We start from the raw sequence: 17187 nt of genomic DNA on the forward strand, positions 1-17187 counted from the left end.
TTTCTGGGTGTTATGTTATCAATTTTGAAATACACTAGGGTTCATTTGTTTACATTTGTAGATTTTTCTTTTATCCCTGCCTTGTTGATTTCATTGCATTTTGTTCATGTGTAGAGCATTAGCGTGCTTTTAAAAGTGAAAACTATGCAAAAAAGATAGGCTCAGAGAAATGTCTTCCCCACCATATACCGTCGTCCACTTTTCCTTTCATCCCTGCAGATGACCAACTTCTTGGTTTGTCCTTCCTGTGTTCCGTTTTGCAGCAGTAAGTGGATATATGCATTTTATTTTGTTTTATCTTCTCTTTCTTACCCAAATGTTAGCACACTATATATAATTTGTGGCTTTTTCACTTAACAATATATCCTGTATTGCCTTCTGTATCAGTTCATGGAGACCTTCCTTATTCCTTTTTTCAGCTGTGTAGCACTATTTGGGGGGGATGCAACACAATTTCTTTAGCAAGTCTTCTATATTTGGCCATTTAGGTTGATTCCAACATCTTACGATTACAAATAATGTTGCAAATAATAACCTTATGCAAATTTATTTTCCTGTTGCTGGACCTGTATCATCAGAATACACTCTTCGAAGATTTCAAGGTTAAGAGGTAAATTCTGAGTGGATTAATGGCTAAGTGAACATTCACTTTTTTTTTTTTAAGATTTTATTTATTTATTTGAGACAGAGAGAATGAGAGAGAGAGCACATGAGAGGGGGGAGGGTCAGAGGGAGAAGCAGACCCCCCGCTGAGCAGGGAGCCCGATGCGGGACTCGATCCTGGGACTCCAGGATCATGACCTGAGCCGAAGGCAGTCGCTTAACCAACTGAGCCACCCAGGCGCCCTGAACATTCACTTTTATTAGATACTGCTAAATTGCTCTCTGTTGTTATGCTGTTTTTATTTCCATCAATTATGTATAAGTGGTTGTTTTCCTACAGTTTTGCCTGCAGTGTGTTTTATTAAGCTATTGGATTTCTCGCTAATCTAACTGGTGAGAAATGATATTTTAGTGTAGTTTTAAATTTGCATTTCTCTCATGAATAGGATTGAACATCTTTTCATATATTTAAAAAAAACATATATTTTTTTGCAATTTTTAAAATGTCCTTTACTCATTTTTGGTCTATTCCCTACCAACTAAATAAATAAAGTCTTCATGTTTTAGTGATATTAGTCACTTATCTGTGATACATATTTTTCTTCCAATTTGTCCATTTTTCTTGTGGCTTTGTTTCTTTTACCATGATTTAAAATATTTTTTGTTGTAAAAGTTTTTTTTTTAATTGAGGCTGGGTTTTGTGTCATGGATCACCTTTTTTTATACTCAGGTTATATAAGGATTTTCTTCTCATATTCAAATAGTTTTATATTTCTTACTTTTTTTATATATTACTTTACTCTTACGTACGATGTGAGAAAATATTCTAATTTAAAATTTTCGGGGCACCTGGGTGGCTCAGTCATTAAGCATCCGCCTTCGGCTCAGGTCATGATCTCAGGGTTCTGGGATTGAGGCCCGCATTGGGCTCCCTGCTCTGTGGGAGGCCTGCTTCTCCCTCTCCCACTCCCCCTGCTTGTGTTCCCTCTTTCGCTATATCTCTCTCTTTCAAATAAATAAATAAAATCTTAAAAAAAAAGAAACACATTCTTTAAAAAAAAATAAAATAAAACAAAAAATTTCAAATGGCTATCCAGTTATCCTAATACCATCCACTAAAAGCCCCTTACCTCAATGATATGAGACACTACCTTTTTAATATACTAAATTTTCATAGGTAGTTCATTATATTTCTGGACTTTCTATTTCATTCCATTGGTCTTCTATCTATTTGTGCATTAGTATGTTTTAGTAAGTGTGGCTGTAGGTTTTAATACCTGTTAAAACTAATTCTCCCTCCCTCATTGATCTTCTTTTACTATTATTGTGACTAATATTATATGTTTTTGTATGTTTAATGTTTCCATATGGACTTTAGTATCAACGTACCTAGCTATAGTAAAAAAGTTTCTTTTTATTGGGATAAATTAAAATTTCCCCCAATCAGTCATTAGTTGGCTGGAGCCCATCCTTTAACATATTCCTCAGAAAGTACTTGAGAATATGGTATTTCTTGTGTTCCTACAGGTTCAAAACAAGCTTTCTATAGCTTTGTTAGTTGAACAATTGTTTGGCCTAATGTCCTTGAGTTATAAAACTCCCATTGTAGCATTGCTTTATATTTGTTCTTGAAGAGCCTGCCTGATGGATTCATGTCGTAGATTTGTCCAAACTCATAGAATGTACAATACTACCAGTGAACTCTAATGTAAACGACAGCCTTTGAGTGATTATGTCACTCAGTGTAGGTTTATCAGTTGTAACAAATATACCACTCTGATGAGGGATGTTGATAATGTGGATGGCTCTGCGGGTGTGGGGTAATGAGTATATGGGAAATCTCTGTATCTTCCTCTCAATTTTGCTGTAAACCTAAAATTTCTCTCTAAAAAAAAAAGACTTCATCATCATCATCATCATCATCAACCCTGGTTATTGAAACCAGTGTGGAGACAGATATTCCAGTGAGAATACTGTTAATAAGCCAAGAGATGATGATGGAGGCTTACATCAAGGTTTTAGTCAAGGATATAGGGAGAAGACTATTTCAGACGCTTGATTAAACATCTCGCATATTTTATGCATCACTTATTTGAAAAAAAATCATAGAATAAGTTAACTTTAGTCACCTATCTTTGGAGGTACCTGTACTTTTATATTTGATTTTCAAGTGACATTTCTTATGAATTACATATCAGAATTGGGAGAGAATCTTAGTGGTTCAAACTTCATAACCGTAATCAGTCATCTTTAGTAGAGCTCGGAGAGAAGGGGACCTGGTCAAGTTCATCACGAATCCGAACAGTTCCGTTATAAGCTAATTATCAGGTGGCATGGGGCTTCTCTGCAGAGCTTTCTGGCAGTCTCATAACAACTTCTGCCTGTCTTCAAATTCCAATCAGGCTTTTACTTCCTCCAATTCTGCCTCTTTCGTTCTAAGTAAAGGCTGAAACTCCCACAATGCCATGGAAAATAATGCTTGATAACATTTCGTCAATTCCCTACTTGGAGCTACAGAGCTGGAGTAACTAAGTTGGAAGCTGTGCACAGCTTGTACAGACCTGTCTTGGTGGAGAGAATTGGAAAATCAGACACTCTTTATGAGATTCTTTTCCCTCTTCTTTATTTTTAACTGCTGACTCAGATCAATCTCTAGAGTAATCGCTTGACTTCAGTTTTCACCAGCACCTTCCTCTTGTGTCCTCTTCTATGTCAGTACACAGGCACAGTAAAGTGTGCTTGTATTTAAAGACCTACTATGATCAGTAAGAGAGAAAAAAAGGGAACTGAAATTATAATGTCCAAGATGAGCAAAGATGTAATAAAACTGGAATGTATGTATGCACCACCTGTGGACATTTGGTGCTGGCAATTCATTACAAAAGCTCTTTTCAGACTTTTCAAAAGAACCGTTTACTTGATGAATTTAATGAGCAATGATCATGGATGGTGTATATATAAATGCCATCCTGCTGCTGTTTGGATTTGGGGGTAGAGTTGATGGGAGTTTTCTGGCTTGTAAATAATGAAACTGTTATTTTTTTGAGAATTTACTATGTGCCAGGCACTGTGCCAAGTACTTTATATGTTTTTATTTCGTCTTTTAATATCTTTTTAAAAATATTTTATTTATTTATTTGACAGAGACCCAGCGAGAGAGGGAGCACAAGCAGGGGGAGTGGGAGAGGGAGAAGCAGGTTCCTGCTGAGCAGGGAGCCTGATGCGGGGCTCGATCCCAGGGCCCTGGGATCATGACCTGGGTGGAAGATAGACGCTTAATGACTGAGCCACCTAGGTGCCCCTCGTCCCTTAATATCTTTACAACAACTTCATATGATAGCTGTTCCTACCTTTCCCCATTTTTCCATATGAGGAGATTTAGGCTCAGAGAAGTAACATTTTAACAATCACAAAGCTGGTAAGTAGCAGTAGGTGGATTTAAACTCAAGTTTCCCTGATGCCAGAACCCTGATCCCCTATGCTTAACTACCAGTTAATATCTCAAAGTATTAATAATTCTTTTCAAATTCTACTCATATCAGTCATTCCACCATTGCTCCATAATTCCCCAATTCTGTCTGCCCAACAGAGTGCATTTACTAAGCGGGCCATCATGTGCTCGCTTCGGCAGCACATACACTACTAAGGGGGCCATCATGTCTTTTTCTTTCTTTCTTTCTTTTCCTATCCCAATTTCTGGTGTTCTGGTTCATTTCCTTCTTAGAGAAAAGCAACACCCGCTTAAATGGTCTCTTTGCCTGGAGTCTCAAATTTTGCAGTCCATTCTTCATACAGCATCCAGAATTATCTTCAGCATCAAACCCTCCATTGGTTCCTTTTCTTTTCAGGACAAAACCTCTAAGTATTTTTGTGTATAAGAAACTTCATTCTCTTGCTGCCTTAGCCAAGAGCATCCACCTCCTTCCCTGCCTTACACTTGACATGCTTAGCTGAGCATCTTTCAGTACCTTCGGCTCAAGCTATTCCCTCTACCTAGAAGTCCCTCTCACCATACCCCCAAAGTCTTACAAACTCTAAAGGCTCAGCTCAGGTGTCAGCTTTCTCTAACCCTTAGGCTATATTAAATGTACCTCCTCACTCTCTTATTGGCTTGTGCTGTACATTATCCCAAGCATTATTACCCGTTGGGCCGTGATGCCTTTGCTCATGTGTTTCTCCAGTTGCGAGTTGCCCCATTCATCTCTTTATCCTCATTGGGTATAACTCAGGCCTGGCACAGAGTAGACTCAGGTTTTGCTCAAATGGCATTGAACTGAACCAGAGAAGGCACTAGTCTCAAACCTGGCCACAGCACTTCGCAGTTTCCATACACAGTTTGTTGAGAGATGATTCTCCGTGGAGAGAGATGATTCTCTATCCCTGCAAGGACGCCTGTGTAGCAAACAATCTCAGAAGAGAGCGGTAGCGTCTCTTTTTCAGGCAGAGGGCAGATTTGTTTCCTTAACAGCATGTCCTCTGGGATAAACACTGGGGAGATTTGCTGGCAGACACTTCTAAGCTCAGAATTTCCTAAGCTCAGGTTCCCAGCAGTGACACAAGCTTACTGTGTGTGAAGCATCCACTTAGGTCCTCTTGTATCACCCCTGTGGGACTAGGGGAGCAAGGGGAACTGATGGAAACATGAAGCTCATGGCGTGCGAATGTGTGATGTGAATAATAAAGTTCTTTGTCTCCAACCCAGAAATTTCAACTTTCCTGCCGGTACCTGTGAGATGGTTGTAGCCTCATTTGCTGGCGTTCAAGTGGGGTAAAATCTCAGATGCTCCACGTTTCTTTACAGGGTTGACCCCTAAGGTCCCAAAAAGAAAAGTAACTCCCCTCCAGAGCCACAGACATTCTACAGCTGCCAGTATATTATTCCAGTTCTTTCATTTTTATAGAGATCCAGAGAGGCTAAGTATTTTTTCCGAGGTTGCACAGCTTATTACTTGCTGTATGGAAGCAGAACAGTGTCCTGCAGAGGATAGACTCTGGAATCATTTCAGGCCACATATTGTTACTTACTTAATAGCTTCTGCTATTTATTTAACCTCTCTGAGCTCTGCCTTACTCATCCATACAATATGGTTCATAGATCTATGTCAGAGTGTTGTTGAGAGAATAGAATCAGATGAGATAATGTATGAAGCTGCCTAGTGAGACAATCTGGGGGCCTAGGTCTTCTTTCTTTCCTGTGCAGGTATAAAAATAAAGCTCAGTTCTGCTGAGGTCATCCAAGAGTTCCAGGCCTTTCTTTTCTGTTGAACCTTGAAGTGTTACAAAGCCTCCTTTCTCTTTGATTCTGGGCCCATTCCACAGGCTCCCATTCATTCCTCCTGTGTAGCAGCAGAAGGGATACTGATCAGCACATCAGAGGGGGAGTTGCTTGAAATAGTTTCGGGGGTGGGTGGGGACACAGGGGTTTTTCCTGCAAATGGTCTAAGTAAGAGTGACTTCTGGCTGAGTCTATTTCCCTCAGCTTCTACGACTTTGAGTCATTTAATTTCTCTCTGCCCCTGGTATAAATGGGATTAAACAGACTAATTTGCCTAACAGAGGTGTTAAATACATTAACTAAGAGCTTTGGTAATTCACAGTGTTTCATTGGTGGGGGCCCACACAGGGTTCCCAGTGTGCTGTTCCATGTTACTTTCTTTCTGTCTGCTCTGAATAGGGAAACAATTCTTGCCTTCTTGGAGGCTCATCCTACCATTTTTACCTAGGGAGAAAATCGATGTCAATACATTTTGAAAGCAGCTTAGTTTTCTCCAATGGTGGAATTCACTGTCAGTGTTCAAGTTTGGAGTGGGGTAGAGCACATACCAGTATGGTGCTCTTGAATTTCATAGCCTGAAGAAAAGCTGTGCCTCCCCCAAACTTCACAACTGTGGAATCACCTGTCATTTTCTGTGGAGTTTATACTCTAGAAGGTATAACTTTTGGTGGAATTTCTGCTGAAATTCTGAAAACAACCGGCCAGGCTAAAAAAAAAAAAAAAAAAAGATCATGGTTTCCATGGAGGAGTATGAACTTTCTTCTTTCTACCTTAGGAGGAATAATAACAAAAAATAAACCTTGACCAACTGTCCACTTAATCCTTTTCCTGGGAAAACGAGGGACAAGTGTCCTTGACTAGCACAAATGTTTTATGCTGTCCCAAGTTTAACACGGGATAATTGAGAAAATCATGGAGACCCAACGCATGCTAGGTCCTTGAAGTGAAAGAGAGAAGTTTGAAACTCAGTTCTTCCCCTCCAGAAGCTTACAATCAAGGTCATAGAAACATAAAATGGACATAATAAATGAATTAACTCTATGTGAAAGTTTTTTGCCAAATGCCACTAATCTTCTCTGACTTTCCTTCGAAGGGGCTCAAAGGATGAGGGAGTGATCCCAACTGACATGAAAGAAAGGGGTAGAGAATATATTTTTCTCATTAAGGGCAAAACTTATTTAGATCACCTTTGGCTTACCATGGGGTTACATGCAGATAAACCCATCATAGGTTGAAAATATTATGTCAAAAATGCATTTAATACACCTAACCTACCCAGCATCATAGCTTAGTGGAGTGTTCTTTAAACATGCTCAGGACATTTACATTAGCCTACAGTTGGGCAAAATCATCTAACGCAAAGTCTATTTTATAATAAGGGGTTGTATATCTCATGTCATTTCTTGAATACTGTACCAAGAGTGAAAAATAATAATTGTATGGATGTGGAAGTGTTGTCAGTGTATCGGTGGTTTGCTCTCATGACCATGTGGCTGACCAGCAGGTGCACTCAATGCCACTACCCAGCATCATGAGAAGGATGGTACCATGTATTGCTAGCCCAGGAAAAGATCTGGATTCAAAATTTGAAGTATGATTTCTACTGAATGCATGTCGCTTTTGCATGACTGTAAAGTCAAAAACTTGTAAGTTGAACCATCATAAATCGGGGACTGTCTGTATAGTATTTAATTCAGCAGTTTTTACAGCAACAAACATTGTGTGTAGCCCCTAAGAAGGTGCCAGAGAATATTTGCTTATTTCAATTGAACGGAACTGAGTTACAACAATTATACCTTTGTAGGTTATCTAACTGGAGGAGGAAATATATACTCTTTGTTCTTTATAAATGTGATTTTAAATATTGCTCAAGATAAATTTTCAGCATCATTCTGCTCATAGAATGGAGTTGCTGAATGCAAGGATGAGCTAAATTATGTGAGTTTCCCAGTCCCCTCAAACCGTAGGTGAAGAATTCTGATTTTTGTGCAGGCTGCCCCTGCCTCCACCCCTGTAAGCCTCTGGGTGTTTTTACCCTCCTCTTTTTTCTGTGTGATTTTTGCTTTCATGAGCCACAGCAGCCAATGTCCTGAGGGAAGAGAAAATGTCTCTGTCATTTTGAAAGTTGCTTGTGAAGGTTGTGGCTTCAGGCCTTAGGCTGGACCGAATCCAAAAGGCTTAGACAGACCCTATTTAGGGGTAAATCTCTGAAAATGGTGAAGCTTCTTTGAGTTGCCTACAGATTCCGCTGTCTTCCTCATCATCAGCCATGACACTCATTGAAGTTCCTTTAGGCTTTTCTTCCTTGCCCATAAAATAACCTACAGCAGAAGCTGTAAAATTAAAGTCCACAAACTAAAACCATTCTGCAGATGGGTTGTGTTTGGTCCTCATACAGGATCTGAAAAAGAATTGAGTTAACTTTGAATATTTATAAATCTAAGGATATCACTTAAAATAAGAATGGAAGGCTTCCTTAAAAGAAAATAAAATCAAGCTATTGAGGCCCTGGGCTCACCTTCCTTCAGGGTGGCTGATGGCTGATGCTGAATAGCAGTCATCCCCTCTGTGTGAAATGCATACCTTCCTCATTGTCACAGATCCTTCCAATCCCCAGTGTCCCCACAGCAAGGTTGGGTGTTGATTTTCATTTGTTGTAATGTTGAGTTGTTGTCTTCTTATAGTCAAGTTCAGAGGAAAGCAAAATAGTTCTTTTACCTACATTTCTACCAAATGATAAAACAGAAGATACATGGCCAACATATATTTAACTAGTGCTTCCAAGGTGTCAGTGATTAATCCAAGTACATGGGGGACAGCAGAGAATATGGAAGAAATAGGCATACGGAATTTATACTCAAGTGGGTATTTATAGACAATAAACTATATTTATAGACAGTGAACAATAAATAAGATAATTTGAGGGAACAGAGTGTTATTTTTTTAAAGATTTATTTATTTATTTGAGAGAGAGAGAGACCATGAGCAGGGGGAGGGGCAGAGAGAAAGAGAGAGAGAAGCAGACTCCCTGCTGAGTGCAGAGCACAACTCGGGGCTCCATCTCAAGACCCTGAGATCGTGACCTGAGCCAAAATCAAGAGTTGGACGCTTAACTGACTGAGCCACCCAGGCGCCCCCAGAGAGTATTATATCAGAGAAAAAACTAGAATAATGTAGACTGAATAAAAAGGGGGAAAGTGGAGGGGATGATATCAGACAGGAAGGAAGGGGGCAAAGAGATCATGAAGCAACTTGTCAGGACAGAGTTTAGATTACATTCTAAGTGCCGTGAGCAGCTACTGTGGAGTTTCAAGCAGGAGCAAACAGACCTGACTTGTTCTTTGAAACATCAGTGTGGCTGCTCTGAGATAAATGACTCTTAGGGGAAGAACAGGCAATTAAATAGGCCAGGGAGACATGGCAGCGATTTGTGCTAGTCTTATAGAATGGTGGAGGGTAAGAAATGGTCAGATTTGGGGTATGTTTTAGAGGTCGTGGCAACAAAGCTTAGTGCTGGATTGAATTTGGGATGTGCAAGAAAGAGAAAGATGACAATGAACTTTTGGGCCTGAGCAACTGGGTGGGAGAGATGGGGAATGCTGAAATGAGGTTGGAGGTGGGGCTGGATGGGGCAGGAAAAGCAGATTTGGTGAACAGTGGAAACATTGTCACTGTTTCAGCTGTAGTGGGACAGAGATGATTATGACACACTGAAGTGTAGATGTTGAGTAGGCAGTAGGATATAAGAGCATGGAATCTAAGAAGAGGTTTTTTTCTGGGGGAATTTAGTGCCTGGGATTGAGTGAGATTACCTAGGACAGGGTGTAAATAAAGAAGAGAGAAAAGAGGGGGGTGGAGAAAATATTCTTGGGTCATCCCAACACTTAAATTGGAAGAGGATGAAGATGCATGAAAGGTGGTTGAGAAGAAAGGTACACTAGGATAGAAGGAAAACGAGTTGAGGACAGTTTTACTGAGACCTCTGTAAGAGAATGTTTCAAAAAGAGAACATTTCAGATCAACTCAGTCATATGCTACTGAGAAGTCAAATAAAGGGACTGAAAATTGATCATTGTCTTTGGCAAGATGTAGTTTTGGTGAAATGATTGAACTATTTCAGTGGAATGGAGAGTAGAAAAGCCTAGAAGTGGCTTAAGAAAGTAATGTTAGGAGACAACATTGAAGATGAGTACTAACTATTATTTTGAAGGGTTTTGATGTTAAGAACAGCAGAGAAATGTAATTGTATCTGGAGGGTGAGTTGGAGTTTCAGAAGCACATTGGTGTGCAGATTGGAGCGGTCCTTTAGAGAGGAAATATATACTGTAGAAGCCCAGACCCATAGAAAGTAAGATGGGATGGAGTTAGGGGTTAAGTGGAGGGTTTGGACTGAAATCAGGGCTTACTTCTTCCATTTACTAAGATGTCAAAAAAAAAAAAATGGTTCAGATGCTGGCGGTTTAATAGGCTGGTCCCATGAAAATGATGTAGCTTTCATCTAAGTGCAGTTCTTTCTTTATGGAGATGATCAAGCTGACGGGGTGTTTAGTCCTTAGAGCTGTGAGTAGAAAAAGAAAAGTTTGAAATAGCCATCTTGCAGAGTGGGAGAATGAATTCAACAGAGAAATGCAGTGACATCATCCAGCAGTATTGAGTGACTATTTGAAATATGTGGTCATAGGTAGGAGGTGATTCCTGTCCGTAGAACTGTATGATTTCAATCCAAAAACATTCAATAATTCAAATACAGAAGTGAACTGAGTGGGTAGTCAGATTTCACCAGGACTCAGTCCTTGACAGACAAGCACAGCAGAAGGAAGGAAGGGCAGAGGAAGTGAGAGTTGGTGATAGGACATTTATAGTGCTGAGACATGGAATCTAAGCTGGATTACAGACATATGGGGAATAATCGAAAGCACAAAGTTCTATAGGATCTATGTAGATCCTATAGGATCAGTGGTTGAGGGATTGCTGGTGTAGGAACTATAGAGTAAGTCAGAAGAATGGAGATAATGGGGTTCAAAAGTGGGATTTACATTTTATAGGTCACTTTATCATGCACTGTTGTGATTGATAATTTTTATATCAACTTGACTAGGCTATGGTATCTAGCTGTTTGGTGAAACACTAGTCTAGTTACAGCTATGAAGGTAATTTTTAGATGGGATTAACACATATGTCAGTAGACATTGAGTAAGTCAGGTTACTCTCAAGTCAACTCTTACCTGAATTTCCAGTCTGCCTGCCTCCCCTACAGATTTCAGACTTTCAGACTTGCAGCCCTCACAATTGAATAAGCCAATTCTTTAAAATAACTCTAGATAGATAGATAAAGAGATTTCCGATTGGTTATGTTTCTTTGGAATACCCTAATACAACCATCTTTAATTCTGCATGTGAATCATAACAGGTTATTCCCTGCTTAAAACTCTCCAGTTGCTCTCCAAGGCATTAAGAATAAAATTTTAAATCTGGCTTGCGATCTAGAAGGCCCTGCATGATGTAACCCTTGCCTCAAAAGGGGGATTTCATTTCATGTTACCTTTTCTCTTGCTATATTCTCATCATGGTGCCCTTTTCCTGTTCCTCAAGCACAACAGACATTTTCTGCCTTAGAATCTTTGTGCTTGTTTCTCAGTGCAGTGTGTGGCCAAGAATGTGGGTTCTGGAGTCAGACTACTCGGGATCAAATCAGAGCTATGTTGTTTATTAGCTCCATGACCTTGACAGGTCACCTAACCACTCTGTGCCTCAGTTTTCTAATCTGTAAAGAGGAAATAATGCTAGGAACTACCTCATAGTAGTCCTGCTGCATTAAATGAATTAATACAAATAGGACTTAACTCAGTGCTTGGACCATACAAGGCGCTCAATACATATAGGGTATCATGAGGCTGCTTGACCTGAGCTTCCCTCACTTTTTACCAATAGCTTCCTTCAATTCATTCAAACCTAAGCTCAAATACCACTGCCTCAGAAAGCCCTCTCTACTATTTTTGTGCAGGTTTCAGTTGCCCAAGTGTTCCATGACCTCTCTGCAGTTCCGGGGGAGGATTAGTGATTAATCCGAGCCAGTTTTGATAATCTCAATTCCCTTGCCAGGGATGGGTTAAGCATGGTCATGTGAGGCCATCCAACTTCATGAAAGCTAGAGTGTTTGGGACATTTCCTTTTTCAAAAAATTTATTTTTATTATTCTTTATTTTTTAATCTTTTTTGAGAGAGAGAGAAAGAGAGAGCATGCTCATGGGTGGAGGGAGGAGGGCAGAGGCAGAGGGAGAGAGAGAATCCCAAGCAGGCTCCAAGCCCAATGTGGAGCGCATGCGGGGCGCAGTCTCATGACCCTGAGATCATGACCTGAGCGGAATCCAGAGTCAGATGCTCAGCCAAGTGAGCCACTTAGGCACCCACCCCCCTTTTTTTAATTAATTTTTTTTTTTTTAGAGAGAGAAAGACATTTCCTTTGTCTTCACAAAGGAAACAAGAAAGCCCATGCCTTCTTTTGTCATTAAGTGAGGACCTGATGCTTGAAACTATAGCAACCATCCTATATCCAAGAGAGGAAAGCCAGAAACATTCTAGACCCTGACACTGTTGTATTGCTGAGTCAGCCAACCTTGGAGCTGCCTACCTCCATGTTTTATTATGTAGGATAATGTTCCTATACCTACTTTAATTGGGATTTTCACTTTGTATAATTCTTAGCCGATACCCTTCTGTGACCACCCTAGCTGTATTGGCCAAGAACCTACCCCCATACCCGTTATTTTATTTTTCTTCCTTACTTGCAGTTATCGGTTATTATTACATGTGTTTACTAAATGGTTTTAGTCTGTCTTCCCCTTATTGAAATGAAACTCCCCCAAAGCAGAGGTCAGCCTGCCTCAGACATCCCTGAGATGCCTGAGATCCTGGGCCTAGGATAGTACCTGGTACGTGTACGAATGCATGTCGTTAAATTTCAAAAAGGAAGTGAAAGGAAGTAAGAATCAGAAGTCTAGGCCTCTTTCCATACATGTCCATGTTGCTCCACAGCTGGACGACGCTGGGTAAGTAGTATTCAATACCTCGTGTTTATTAAAACTTGTCCACACAAGGCCGTAATGAGGTTTGGTTGAAAGGTCACATGGGAGAGCTTTATAAATGGAACAGCAAGGCACAAATGTGAGGGAGGATTACTTTTCCTTTATGAATAACGCATGATTTTTATCTGAAATTACTTAGTGTTATTATTGTTTAAGGTCATAAGAGAATAATTCTCAAGAAAAACACTGAACTTTAACTTACCAAAGAGGTAATTGACATGAATTAGAAATGCTATACCCGCATAGCACTGGAAGGTTTCCTTTTCTGGAGTATTAAATTTAGATTTTCTCACTTTTCTGGACACTGTAAAGAGCTTTTTCTCCCAGAGTATTCTGTAAGAAATTTTAAATTCCTAACAACAACAACAACAAAGTCATCGCCAAAGGTGGCAATAGATCAAAGAAAAAAAGGAAAAAACAAACAAACAAAGGTACTGTCATTCCTATTCCACTGGACAACAGGAGTCTTTTTTTTTTTTAATATCCTATCTCAAGCTCTTTATCTTTTTTTCTATTTTTAAAAAAATTCAAATCCAGTCTTCATCAGGATAATGCAGCAGGGAGAGCAGAGCATTTCTCTTAACATCTGCATTTATTTACCAAATACTCAGATCAGACTAATCCACACAATGCCAATGGCATATTTATTTATACCTGTGTCCCAGCGGATGATATTCTTCTTGATCAAATAGATTGACATTTAAGTCTTCAACAGTATAGGTTCAAGAGGGAGAAAATTATATCCCATGTGTAGCTAATAAGTGAATCAATTAGAACTATTTAAGAACAAGCACTAATGTAGTCCGTGGTTCCAAATATTTCAATTGGAGTGGGGTCACAGGTAGGCAGCCCTTGTACAAGGCCATCATTTATAATAGAGCATATTAAATGACATGCTTAAGAAGAAAAATTTTCCTGTTTTACATATTATATTTATTAAAATATGGCTAAATATAATAGCTGAATATATTTATTAAAATTTAGCTAAATATTTCTTGGATACCAAATGGCAGGTGCGTTTGATCTGGAACGTAGCTGTAATCAGTGTAGTTCACACGAAAGCACATGCACTTTGTTTATGCAGGAGATCATCAGAAACTTATTCAGAGTTCATGAATTCATACTTTAGAATGAGTTATAATAAAAAGAAGAGTTCTTCCTAGTGGATAAGCACCAGCAGCAGCTTTAGAATCTGTTCGTTTAACTCTCCCGTGATGCTGTGAGGGAGGTGTGTTTAGATGTACTGTATTTGCGGTGTTTGGTGGAAATGTGACCAAAATTTAGAGCAAGCACAGCCCTACAGACCCCCTTCTCTTAGAGATTCCAGATTGAACTCTGGGAAAACACAGTGAATAATGGCAAAAAGAAAATGAAAAAATACGACCTCATTATTAGGTGGGTTGGTGCCCAGAGGGGCTCTTTGAGAAAAAGGCCCTGGTCTCCACCTGCCCCCAAGGCTCGCATACAATTCTGTTTCCTCTCACCCACTAATGGAATAAGGAAAGAGGAGAGAGAAGGAGTTGGCAGTGCTCCAAGATGGACCCTCAAGCCTGTATGTGTGACCAGTTAATGCGCCCTGAGTCTGTCTACTGGTAAGCCCTGCTTAATTCATACTCCAGGCTTTGAGCCGTTTGATGACAAACTCCTCCTTTCCTGGGAGGTGGAAGAACCTAGGGAAGACAGACAGGAAGAAAGGAAGCAGCTTTCTCTGTTCTATAGAAGCCACCACTTTCACTGTGTAGATGTGAAAGTAGAGGCTCATAGTGGTCTCATGTTTTTCTGACTTTCACAGCTGGAAAGAGGCAGAGCTAGATTCTGAAGTCAAGTCTGCGTGACTCTAAGTGGCTCACAATGGCCCTGCTTGCCCTTTTCCCCTGCCCTGTGCTATTTCCCCAAATTACCCTTTATTTGGCTTCCTAATGTACAGCTATTGAAGACCAAAAAATAACAGGTGGTAAAGGCATTGGTACAGACATGCACACAGACAGTTGCCCAAAGGGACAGAAATGCCACACCAGTCATGTGAACGACTTGACAGCTACCAAAGGAATTAAATTTTTTATGAACATATAAAAGAACTACACTGTCTGCTGCCCCCTCCACACACACACACACACACACACACATCACTATTTTGCATTTAATATAGGGAGAAATTACTCCAATTCCTCAACAGCATGTAGGGTCATTCATCCTCCTTACAACTCAAAATTATATTGATCACCAACAATATATTAGTCCCTAAGAGAAATACTCAGTGTAGTTTATTTTAAAAGGCAGGAAAGATTATAATGAAGACATTCTATAAGCATATTTCATGACATTCTATTCCCTCAGCAATGAATTGCTGAAAGGCAGAGGGATTTATGAGCAGATAAGAGTTTAAACTACTGCATTTTATGTAAGCCTTTGGATGATTCACACTGCATATTAGCATGCAAAATAGTAAATATAATCATAAATAAGCCTTTTTACTTTTTGGCCCTGTTCAACTCAGCATTGCCCAAACTTATTTGACCTTAAAAATCCTTTTATCACACTCATAATACAAGCCATGGAACTAGATTTAAAGAGAATTCCCTAGGAAAAATAGGTATAATAAATGTTGGAAATATTAACCTCAGAATGTTAAAGTTCTCTCGTTTTAAAATCTTTCAAAAAGAAAAGTTCTGGTACTCATAGGGTTAACTCCAGGTACCAGAGCATTCCCTAGATGGTCCACCTCATTCACTGGATAAAAAGAGCTTTACTCTATCATGCTACAGTATTCTCAGAGAAATTCAAACGTTTTTAATGAAATGGTTGTTTTGGGTCTCTTAGTTGAATGGATTTATTTTCCAGTAATCCTCTTCCCAAGTCAAGAGTCTCAGAAAATTCTAGTGCCTTGCTTATTATGATAACCAAATCTGATCAATGAATAAGACCCCATTGATTTTCCAGTAATTGACTTTGAGCCTCATAAAATTGACCTTGGGTTATTGAAAATCTGCTTCCTCAGAGAAGGTAGTTTTCCTCTCAAATCTTTTTTTTAAAGTGAGTCAATAACAGAAAAAGGTGCATTTCTTCTAAGGGTAGTTTAAAATAAGACCTACAACTAACACTTGCCATGTCATCTCACCATCTATGTCAGGAGGAAAGTAGACAAAGGGGAAAAAATACAATAAACAATAGTGTTTAGCACTTTGGGGACCTTATATTTTCTCATTATTTCCCAAATCAAATAATTATAGGGACCATCTTTAGTCTAGAAGTCTGTCTTTTCCTCTCATTTTCAAAATATTTATGTGTAGCCTCAGTGCTCAGACCTGCCCATCAGACATAAAAGGGCTGACTGGCCTGATGTGGTGATTATCATACCAAAAAAAAAAAAGGAAAGAAAGAAAGAAAAAGAAGAAAGAACATTTTGTCCAAATGGCAGTGAACATCAAGAAGAAAATAGATGGACACTATTTTCTGCATTTTAAGTGAGTGCCCACATCAGGAAATCTAATAGACCATCCCCAAGCCAGCAATCAAAGGACAGGCACCTTTTGGTGAGATGCAGTCAGCTCTTTCTTATGTGAATAGAGACAGTGAGGCATTTGAAACTGCTGAGTGACAACACAGAGAATACTGGAATCTTTTTTTTTTTTTTTCCTCTCTCTCTACAGCAAATCAACAGACTATATTCTCTTCTTCTACCTTTGGTCTGCCAAGTAGCATTTTTTGTATGAAAGGCAGATAAACAAGTCCATGAATGCCGTACAGCCACAGGACTGAAAGCTACCTGTCAGCTGTGCGGGAACTAAGCAGAAGTCACCTGGTCAGGGTACGAGGAGCCCTTATCACTCAAACCCAAAGGGTTTTCAAACTGCAGCCATTGTTTTCTGTCTGATGGCAGAAGGTCCCACTAATTCTTCATTGTTCCCAGGTGGCAATATCCCCCTGAACACACTTGTGAAAGAACCCCCAAGTCCTTATGCTTGGAATTTTTATCTTCCAGGGCACTGTGGCCTGGTGGGGAGTGCTACCTTGGCCTCAGGAAAGTAAATGTCATTGTGCAGGGGCCAGGGGGAAAGCCTATCAGAAACTTGCCGTGTCCTTGACACTGCCATGCCCCATCTGGGGACTGAATTCTCTTATTTTTCCATGCCCTATTTTATTTTATTATTATTTTTTTTATTCTTGTGTTAATCCCCATACATTACATCATTAGTTCTAGATGAAGTGTTCCATGATTCATTG

Source organism: Leptonychotes weddellii, chromosome 10 (genome assembly GCF_054177405.1).
Source record: "Leptonychotes weddellii isolate Sample4059 chromosome 10, ASM5417740v2, whole genome shotgun sequence".
In the NCBI taxonomy this organism is placed as follows: Eukaryota; Metazoa; Chordata; class Mammalia; order Carnivora; family Phocidae; genus Leptonychotes; species Leptonychotes weddellii.